At 31.1% G+C, this 10603-nt stretch overlaps 1 non-coding gene across 1 annotated transcript; it reads right to left on the bottom strand.

Moving 5' to 3' along the window:
* Positions 1 to 5332: 5332 nt before the first annotated feature.
* Positions 5333 to 5405, bottom strand: Trnat-ugu (transfer RNA threonine (anticodon UGU)). Its single transcript has one exon. It is a non-coding gene; the product is annotated as a tRNA-Thr (tRNA).
* Positions 5406 to 10603: the final 5198 nt, after the last annotated feature.

Here is a 10603-nt window from a genome sequence, read left to right as displayed (position 1 = left end):
ATAGAGATAAATTACTACCTTCTACTGTCAATAATCTGAAGCTGTCCCAATATACCCGATAAGTCATTCTTATCGCCTTAAATTGGGACGCGTGAATTGCAAATTGCATACAAACGTTATATCGCTGGTAAGCTATACATCGTCTCATTGACAGACAGCATGCACGGATAAGGTGAGTTACCGTCGATAAGTTTATTGGGTCAGAAAAGTCAACAATATTTACGATTTTTAACTCAAGTAAGAGATAGACTGAATATTGGGAACGGCCGTAAGAGTAATACATAAATAAAAAATATATTTTAACGGCCTTACAAATAAACTGGGTATAAAGATACAACTGATGATAAACAAAGAAAATGCGAAATGTTTACATTATCGTTGACAACACTGTCAATAGAATGATAATTCTGAAGTTTTCCTAATGACAAGCTGCCTTGCAAATAAACGCGGGAAACGTTATACGCCCGAACAAACCATTCGTAATCAAAATGTCTATTTGTAAAATTTTTACATATTCTTAGTTATTACTTTATGCCCATTTTATTTGTAAGGCCGAATAAGTATAGCTGTTTCTACACCAATAGACTAGAATTAAAAAGAACATTGATATTGTATATGTTGCGTCCATCTATTTATACATGGATTCAAATATCATCCATCTAGAAATAGAAGGATAATTTTTTTAGTTAATAATATTTAGTTATTACATATACTTCGCCTTATCTTTATGCTATTAAATAACAAATTTGAAATAGTGTCGTGAGAAATTAATGTAGTGAAATAATTCCACTTTACAAGATCTTATTGTAACTTACAAAGGAAAGACTCCCGCTAAGTTATTGAGAGTACTTAATGGTCACTTAGATATGCTCACTTCAGTTCATTCATAATTTCGGTAAATTATACACAACAGATGAAATTCTAACCTTAACATTATATCAGTAAAGTTGATAATTGTATGCAATGATTATATAGTGAATTTCTTATTGTATGAAGGAATTCACGATGTATGACATATAAAAGGCATTGGAGTGTAAAAATATGACCGTATTTAGGTAGCGGTATCTTTGACTCTTGTTCCTTATCTATGATGGGCTATGAGTGGAGCGGGCATAAGCAAAGCGGAGGCGTTTTTAATAAAGTCTTAAATAAGTATGTAAAGAGTCTAAAGAAGTCAAAAACGTTCATACCAGAATGCATCTGCTGAGAGTTCTAAATATTACTTTGTAATATTAATTTTATTACACCACCATGCAAAACAAACACCGAGTAGATATCAGGATACAGGAAACCTAAAGATGTTTATTGCAAAGTCACGTTTTAAGACGTAATAAAAGTTACAAAAAATAATGATTACAAATAAAATAAATACAAAAGTTTAAGGAGCCAATTAACTTACAAATACAAAAATAACCTGAAGGTACAATTATTTTATTTAACAAAAGATACAAAATCGTACATATTAACTCTAAATGTATCTATTTGGTTGTAACATTCATTGTGTTGTTCTGCAAGCTCTGATCAGAAATCTATTGTTATAATAATTAGTCCTACAATGCATAACAAACAAACAAGCTCACATTTGCAATTATAATATTAGTTAGGTTCCAAATTACTTGAAATTTCAATTTGAACATACTTTTCCCCAAGTATTGGGAAGTCACTCATGGTGACTATAAATGCAATTTGAAATTAAAGTACTTTAAATAAGGTATATATTAAGCCTAGAATAAGAAAATACCTTCTACAAATATTTTAAATTGGACGTTATTTATATATTCACTGCGAAACAAAGCCGGTCAGTTCATAGATAATAATAAAGTTTAGCAAAGGAATAAAATAAAAATTAGTTCTAATATTTGGTATACGTTTCATGGCCCTTATATGAAGAACGCCAATTTTTCAAACGATGTACCGGAGCGGTACCGCCCACACTAATCGATTGCATAACCGTTTTTGTATCCCATTCATTCGGTTCATTCATTCATGGAAGTCATTTGACGTGAGGCGACAAATAGCCTTACAAGATGCCATTCTTATAATCTCCAAACTTATAGAATCCTTTAAAGATGCAATATCATTCAAAAATAAGCCTTAAGTGATTTGCAAAAGGTCCGTGATCAATTTTGGAGCGTAATTTGTATTTGCAGATTAAATTCGTAACTTATAGGCCGTGTTATTGTAAGCTTTATATGGGTCGCTTTAAGGATTATGAATCGCAGAAATGGTTTAAAAATGACACGGTGCTATTTTATTATAGTTATATTGTATTGTCTGATAGAATTTCATGCATGCCTCCGTAGATTTTTTGTAAATGAATGTCAGACTAGTTGTCGCCATTGTGAAGTAAGTGCTACTTGAATGGATTGAACGAATTAGGTATGGTGAATGATTGTGAATTGCTCCTCATGATTCTCGACTCATTTATGTCACTTCTAATAATAGGATGTGCTTTTATTGATATGCGATAACAATGTATAAGATATTTACACGTTATATAACTCTTGTACAACTTAAAAAAATAATACGCCTAAATTAAATCTTAATATATATAAATTACATGACACGTTGTTTGTCCGCGATGGACTCCTAAACTAACGGATTTTAATGGGGATTACTTTATGGAGTGCAGTTTAGTCTAACTTGAGAGATAGTATAGTTTTTATTTAGATTTAAGACCCCTAATTATTTTTATTTTCAATATTTGTTTTGTATGGGCATATTTTCTATGAGAGGATTTAGTGACGCACGGTTTGACAGTTCCGCTATGAAACAATTTTATTAGACAACAGGGAGCATTTTTTACGCAATAATTCATAATGTTTTGAAATATTATTGGCATATTCCTATAAAACAGTTATTTTTTTATTATTTACGGAACAACGTCGGTTGGGTCAGCTAGCATAATTATATGCCAAAATAATAAGGAATTAATCTTCGATTAAAGATCGGTCTCCGCTGCACTCCAACTAGATACCGCAGGCGTAGTCATAAAGTGCGACAACTCATACTAAGTGGGCGTACTCGAGCCAGTCTCGAAGAATGGGTGACGTTGACGTGCCACATGTTCTGTTAAACTTTGCTAATTATTGAAACTAAAATGCCGGGTTGTGAGAACTATGTAAAAATAATACTACATGAAATAAGAAAGACACTGGGATCACATATCATTAGTAAGTATTTCGGATTTTATTAATTTCAATGTAACATAAAACGAAGCGTTTATAAGTTACAAAATTTGAAAGATGCCATTGAGTGTTAAGATGCCACGCACACGAACATTTTTAGAAATAGCCAATACACACTACAATATAAAGTTGGCGTAGTAAAAAAGCTATTGTTCTAGGTAGTGCGATATCCAGTTGTAGAGCAACGGAGACCAATCCTCAATATAAGCAATTAATAGTCAAATTATAACTCCAATAATAGGAGAATAAATAATAGTTAAAAAATCAACTAAAAAGCAAGCTTTATATAAAATTCAAGTAAAAAATAGAAACTAAATTTAAATTGAAAATAGTGTAAAAAATATATCTTATCATTTTTAGTTAAATTCTATAAAAGCGTATTTTTAAAATTATTAAGTACTTTAACATCAATTCCTGCCTTATCGACTATAGATGAAAATTATATAAATTAACAAAAATTATATTTTGCAAATTGAATAATTGAATAATTTTATCAAATTAGTGTAATGTCATCGGTCCTCGATAAATCTACAAAGTTTGAACGAAATCTAGCCGTTTAAAGTGGGTCAAAATCGCGCCCAAAGAAGAAAAAAGAAAAATACAGGTGAAGCTAATATAAATGGTATAAAAAAAATTAAAGAAAATTAAAAGTAGATAGCTGTGACTAAACATAATAATAATATAAACTAAAAATAACAATAAATGATTTTTACTAAACATAATGTATGTATCACAAAACATATAAAACAGTAAAACTAGGCAAGAATAATTTAAAAAATAAATATTCTATTCTTCTGAGAATGAATGCGTGATGGTAATTATATGGTAATACCTTGATGGTAATCAACCCCATATTATTTTCACTTTATGGGTATCCATGCTTTGAGTTCTACTAATTCATTTTAAAGGTACAAACATAGACAAAACTTTGATACGTGTAGTAAAATATTGTGAAAAGAGTTTCATTAAGCCGTTCGAATTTATTTTTAAAATTTTAATCAACATGATCCCTAATCAAATCCAACTAATATTATAAATGTGAATGTAAGTTTGGTTGTTACGCTTTTATGCCAGAGCTACTGAACTGATTTTAATGAAATTCGGTACAGCGATAGACTAGAGCTTGGGCTTTTTATCCCCGAAAAATCCATGATTCCCGCAGGATTTGTGAAAAATTTTAATTTTCACATCGATGAGGTTTAGTTTGCCATAGCGATCTTCCTCGAAATAAGATTCATATATAATTTTAATATGTTGGAAACGGGAGCGAAAACGGGAACCGGAACTGGAATAGGACATGAGATAATATTCAATTCCAAACTTGCTTATATTTTAAAAACTCTTTATCTACGCGGACGAAGTCGCGGGCATCAGCTAGTATACTAAATTAACCAAAAAAAAAAAAGGCAGACGGTATTATCAACTCTTTGCTTGAGAATTACAGCCTTGCTTTATCCGATACTACGCATAACATAATATGATTAATCTCATCTTTGTATGACACATAGGACCATAAACTCCCCAATTGCTCACAAATCGCAGAGCCTCATAAAAACATCCATTGACAAACACTCGTGTCGCATCTGCTTCTATTTGACACGCTTTCCACTTATTATCCATTTTTATATCGTTTCAATAATAAATTTTATGCCAAATAAAATTCCTTGCCACGCCCCGTCGTAATAAATAATCGCTATTTTCGGAGCTTCACGCGCTTGTTAATGTTTGGGATGGTTTTGTGCGGTTACTGATTTTAGGGGAATTAGGGAAATATGTTTTTGTTGCAAATGGCACCCTCCGTTATATTATGTAGATACTTGACATTCTCAAAATTGAAATGGAAAAGATAAATCCACAGCTTAAATTGTTATTCATAGATAATCAATACAATATTATAGTAATCAATTTTCACTAATGAGATAATTAGTAATCAATATTACCTATTATTAATACTATTACTATTATCAAATTTTAGAGATAAGAGAAACGAATAAATTTTGGCGGTATCATAAATTGCTGTTCTAAACTGAAACTTGACTTGAAATATACGTTAAAATTGATTATCATTTTAAAAAAAATGTAAAAATACATCAAAGAATATCTTTAAAAACTTAATTCGCTAAAAAAAAAGGTTTTCAGATTAATGCCCCCAGAGAGATTTGAACTCTCGACCCCTGGTTTACAAGACCAGTGCTCTAACCCCTGAGCTATGGAGGCGATGTCTAGTTGGTTGAAATTATATAACATATACTTTATCTTTTTTTAACAAACTATTAATCTTGTTTTGAATGAATTTATTTTTATTGAAAGTATCAATTTTTTTTTATATATGAGATTTTGATTCTAATAAACACGTAATCAATTATCTAATATTTTAAAAATTAATCGTATGACGTAGTTGGATACATTTTTACCTCATCTTACTAATGATTAAATGTGCTATGTATTTTAAACTTAATAAAAGGTGTTGGTTTTTTTGTAAGAAACGGTATTATTAGTCGGTTGATGTATAAGTAGCCCCAAATGGACATCTGCAATACCAGAGATCGAGACCGTCTTTAGAATTGATAACTTGATCTTATCTTGAAGTTATCTAAAACCCATACTAGAAGTGCACAATATGGGGTACATATAATATATTGTTTATACCAGCCTTGCGAGACTCTATAAGAAAAAAGCAATTCCCTTATTATTTTAATTTCTAATGTCGAGATATTCATAACTGCACATCGTACTGTGGCTCGCACCAACTCACCTATACCGAGGTCTCTCTCTGCTCTCAACGCTCTTCTCGAAGCCAACCCTGCATGTGATGTATTTGCGGGTGGATGGCAGACGATTTTAACAGAGTGCTTGCCTTTTTGTGAGAGGAATGGATGAACGGTAGTTGGATGTTAATTAATTGTTAGTTATTTACAGTAAACTTTGTATTTATTAATATATAATTGTGTAATATGTTAAGTTTGTAATTAATTCTTCCTTTAATATTGTAATTGGCTTACGCCGTTTTATTAAAGTATAAATAAATAAAATAAAATAAACTGCAACACTAGAAATAAACATAATCTTGCTCTGATTCAAACAAGGCTAGCGAAAATAGACAAATCATTCAGAGGACAATGTGTCCGTTTTTATAATAAAATCCCTGAAGAAATTTGCAAACTACAATTAAAAAAGTTTAAGATATTTGTTAAACAGAAACTTTTAAAAAAAGCTTATTATACAATTAAAGATTATATAACAGATTAAGTGCATGGGATTAAGGCAATGTAAATAATTTTAAGGTCTGCATACTATTTTAATTTATAAGCAGTAGGACTGTATTATTCTATTATTTGTATATTTTCTTGACTTCAAAAAGTGATGCAGTTATCCTATTTTAAGAAATAAACTATTTGAATTTGAATTTGAATCGAGCTAGTTTCATACTGGATAATTATTTGGAATACAAATCACTTCATTCAATAGGGAATTTAAATTTTCTAAACACTTACGCATCATTATTTGAAACACAAATTCCAATACTATTAAAACAAACTTAAACTACAAAATTCACCTAATAACTGCGCTCCTGCCTTGCGAAACTCTCTTAGAAAAAAGCGATTCACACGATTGTATGAAACGTGCAGTCATTGATAGATTGACAGATGACGGCTATAATCTTGTGACAAACGGAGATAGCCGAAATTCACTACGTTTTAAGCAACTGTTCGCTTTCAAACTTAGCCGGATTATACCTATACTTCGTCGCCAATCGCCATACTGTAATCACTACTATTTCAAACTTATGTCAAATCACTGCACGTTTCATACTAAAATAAATTTCAATTTTTACTATAATATTTAATAATGTTTTTATATGAATTTGTCAATAATATTTCATATCATCAAGAATTATTTCGTAAAATATGCACCCTGCTGTCATAATGAAATTGTTTCACAGCAGAACTGTCAAACCGTGCGTCAATAAATTCTCTCATAGAAATTATGTATGGACACATCAAAGGAAAAACAAATTTGTTGTTTTTAGTTAGTTTAGCAGCATTTTCCTATTTATTCACCTTATAAACCTTCTCTGCTCTTCCACAAATAATTCAAGACCAAAATTAGCCAAATCGGTCCAGCCGTTCTCGAGTTTTAGCGAGACTAACGAACAGCAATTCATTTTTATATATATAGATAGATATACAGAACAACGTCTGTCGGGTCAACTAGTTATTTATAAAAAATAAAAAAAAATATAACGTTTGCGATATTCGAAAATAATATTCAATAACAACTTTATTTTGACATGTGCTAATCTAATCTTCTATATCTTATTTTTTGGCATTAAGCTTCATGCCAAATTACATGAAAAAACGTCATGACGTTTACCATGTGTTGTTGCAATATGTGATTTTATTGTCACTCCCTGTGTTATAATATATTCTATTATTTTCTAACATTTTGCTTACGTACAAACGAAACAACATAGAAATTAAAATGATTTTATCGAAGCCCTCTTAATTTTCCCCGGCCTCCTCTCAGTCGCCTCAGGCTCTAATTGGTTGGCACGCGACCTTTGTTAAATAGATTTACGGATAATGATTTTGTTTGCTTGTTCATAGCTACGAAAATAAACAAACAACCTAATAGGCCGAGAAAAACTTAAAGATAATATTTTTACGTTCAATTTAGGTAGAGTATGTTATTAGTGTTATAAATTCGATATTATTGGAATGAAAAGTTCTTAACATCGTTGTGATTTGAATGTCGATGAAACGAAAAACGAGACAATAAAAAGACACTGGACACATAAATTCATACAATTTATCGTGGGAGAAAATGAGATAGGAAGCATTATACAGTGTTCTGGTACCAGGCGATCATAGATGAAGAAGATATTGTCTTATGTATGACGCGAGTATACCTTAATATTATATTTTGCGTTGTGTTATGCCCACGACGTAGACACCAGAAGAAAATATATATGGTAGCAAAGGTGATAGTAACGTCTTTCATAGCGGTTGAAATCATGTGTCATTATAGCAACATGTACCAGGACTTCATAGAACTTCAGAACACATTTAAAAATATAAATAAAAAATAGTTATGGTTTAAAAATAAATTAATGAATAATTGTTGTTGCAATGTAGTCACAGCTTTATAATATGTATTTACAAATTGCGAGTGACGGTCTGCGCATGCGCATTGCGCCGCTCGATCGCGTAATTCACTAAAGTTCTTGTATTGTATTCAGTATTGTGTCTTTAGTTGATATTCATTAGTGTAGTGTAGGTAACTTATTTATGTATGTTCTTTAGATTATAATTTGTAAAGTTATTTATTTTGAGGTGTTTCATCTAGTCACTAGTGTGTGTTTACTGTTTTTTTCCACTTTACTTACTCTGTTATTATTTATAGTTAAACAAGAAAATATAATCGATATATTATAGAAATTGTTATATTCTCACGGCTCACATATTGTATAGTAATAAGAATATATTTTCTCTATAAGTGAACATTGTAATATTCTTCTGAGAAATAAAGTTCTTAAATCGTAAATCATATGCAGTTTAGAGAATTAATTTTGCATCGGATAAAGCGATTCCGTTGATTGAGTTTTTGGACGCAAAATTTAATTTGAAAATGTGTATCAGTCGCACTGTATCAACAACAAGTTTAAAAAAGTAATTGACCCAGTATTCCAAAGATATATTGACCATGTATTGATTTCATACTTTAGTTACCATAAGCAACTTGTATCATTTATCGAAAATGTAAGCTCTGAGTCTGAATAAATCTATGTATCAAATATATAAATGTAAAATAATTATCAACCTTTGTATCACTATGATCATTACTAAAACTTTTACATTCGTCTCGTTATCTTGAAGCAAAAATGTTTGAAGGTTTCACTTCTACCACATGTGAATTAACCAAATGTTTTTACGTAAATTATGTATAAGTATTTCGAGAACTTAGCACATAAATCTACTGTCTAGAAAGATTTGTTCCTGTTTCGCCCCGGGGTTTCGTCCCATATTCCTGTTTCGTCCCACGTTGAAGTTTATTCCTGTTTCGTCTCATTTTTTAAAATGTTATTTTAGTACAGCCAGAAAAAAAATATGAATTACAACAATATTCTAGATATATATAAGAGCAATAGTTTACCCGAGACCAAACGATGGCATGAAAGGAGTTCATAAACCTATTACAGGATATTATGTTCTTGCAGATTGCGGCACAGCTATCTTAGGTTGTCTCAAAAGTAGAACGATAAAACTTGGCACAAAAATATCATAACAGGAATAAAATCTGGGTCGAAAAAAAGAATTTTTTGTGTGGGGCGAAACTTTGCTGGGCGAAACAGGAACAAATCTCTAGAAAATGTTTTGTTTTCACTTGAATCTTTAGTACCTATATACAGTCTTTCAAAAAAGTGCTAGGCTTAGAGCGTAATTAGGCTGAGAGCGTAATTGGATTTTGCTAAGACTTTACTTACTAAAAACTTAGCAAAGCAAAGCAAATAAGCTTAGCATATTCTTTGATTTCGTTTTTATAGTCATTTGACAGCAAAAATTATGGCCAGCTACGTCAAGTTTATCACGCTCGGGCACAGAACAGGTAAAACTAGTTTTTTCTGTTCTGTGCACTCAGCTTAGTTTAACGTGCCAGTGGGAGAGTTCTTTGCATAGGATGCCGGCTAGATTAAAGGTACCACAACGGCGCCAAATGTGAAGCAGTAATGTGTAAGCATTACTATGTTTCGGTCTGAAGGGCGCCGTGGCTAGTGAAATTACTGAGCAAATGAGACTTCACAACTTATATCTCAAGGTGACGAGCGCAGTTATAGTGCCGCTCAGAATTTTTGGGTTTAACAAGAATCCTGAGCGGCACTACATTGTAATGGGCAGGGCGTATCAATAACTATCAGCTGAACATCCTGCTCGTCTCGTACCTTATTTTCATTAAAAAAAAACATACTATCAAGTGATGACATCATCTTCCATCAGAGATACTAGCTTATACCATCCTTTTTTAAGTCAATTTAAATACAATAGATTCTGATTATTATGAATAAATTATTCAATTTCAAAACGGTTTGAATTCAAAATGCACAGTAACTTTCAAATACTTTGTAATAAACAAAAATGATCTTTGTATTTTTGCAATACAAATAATTTAGCTGTATATAATTGTGATTCCCTTTATAATTATTCAAAAACGCTATTTTTAAAATAGCCTTTATACTTCTTTGTTAAGGATCAAAATTGCTTGTACGATCTCAGTGATTCAGTATTTCTATCAACTGTTTTTTCTATTAAATTATCAAATATAAACTTTATCTCCGAGCAGTACGATTGATTTAAATATCTATCACCAATTTGCATTTCATTGGCTGTACAAACTTATGAATACAGCTGTAGATTACA

Source organism: Leptidea sinapis, chromosome 32 (assembly GCF_905404315.1).
Source record: "Leptidea sinapis chromosome 32, ilLepSina1.1, whole genome shotgun sequence".
NCBI lineage: Eukaryota > Metazoa > Arthropoda > Insecta > Lepidoptera > Pieridae > Leptidea > Leptidea sinapis.
This window is presented reverse-complemented; position numbering and strand designations above follow the sequence as displayed.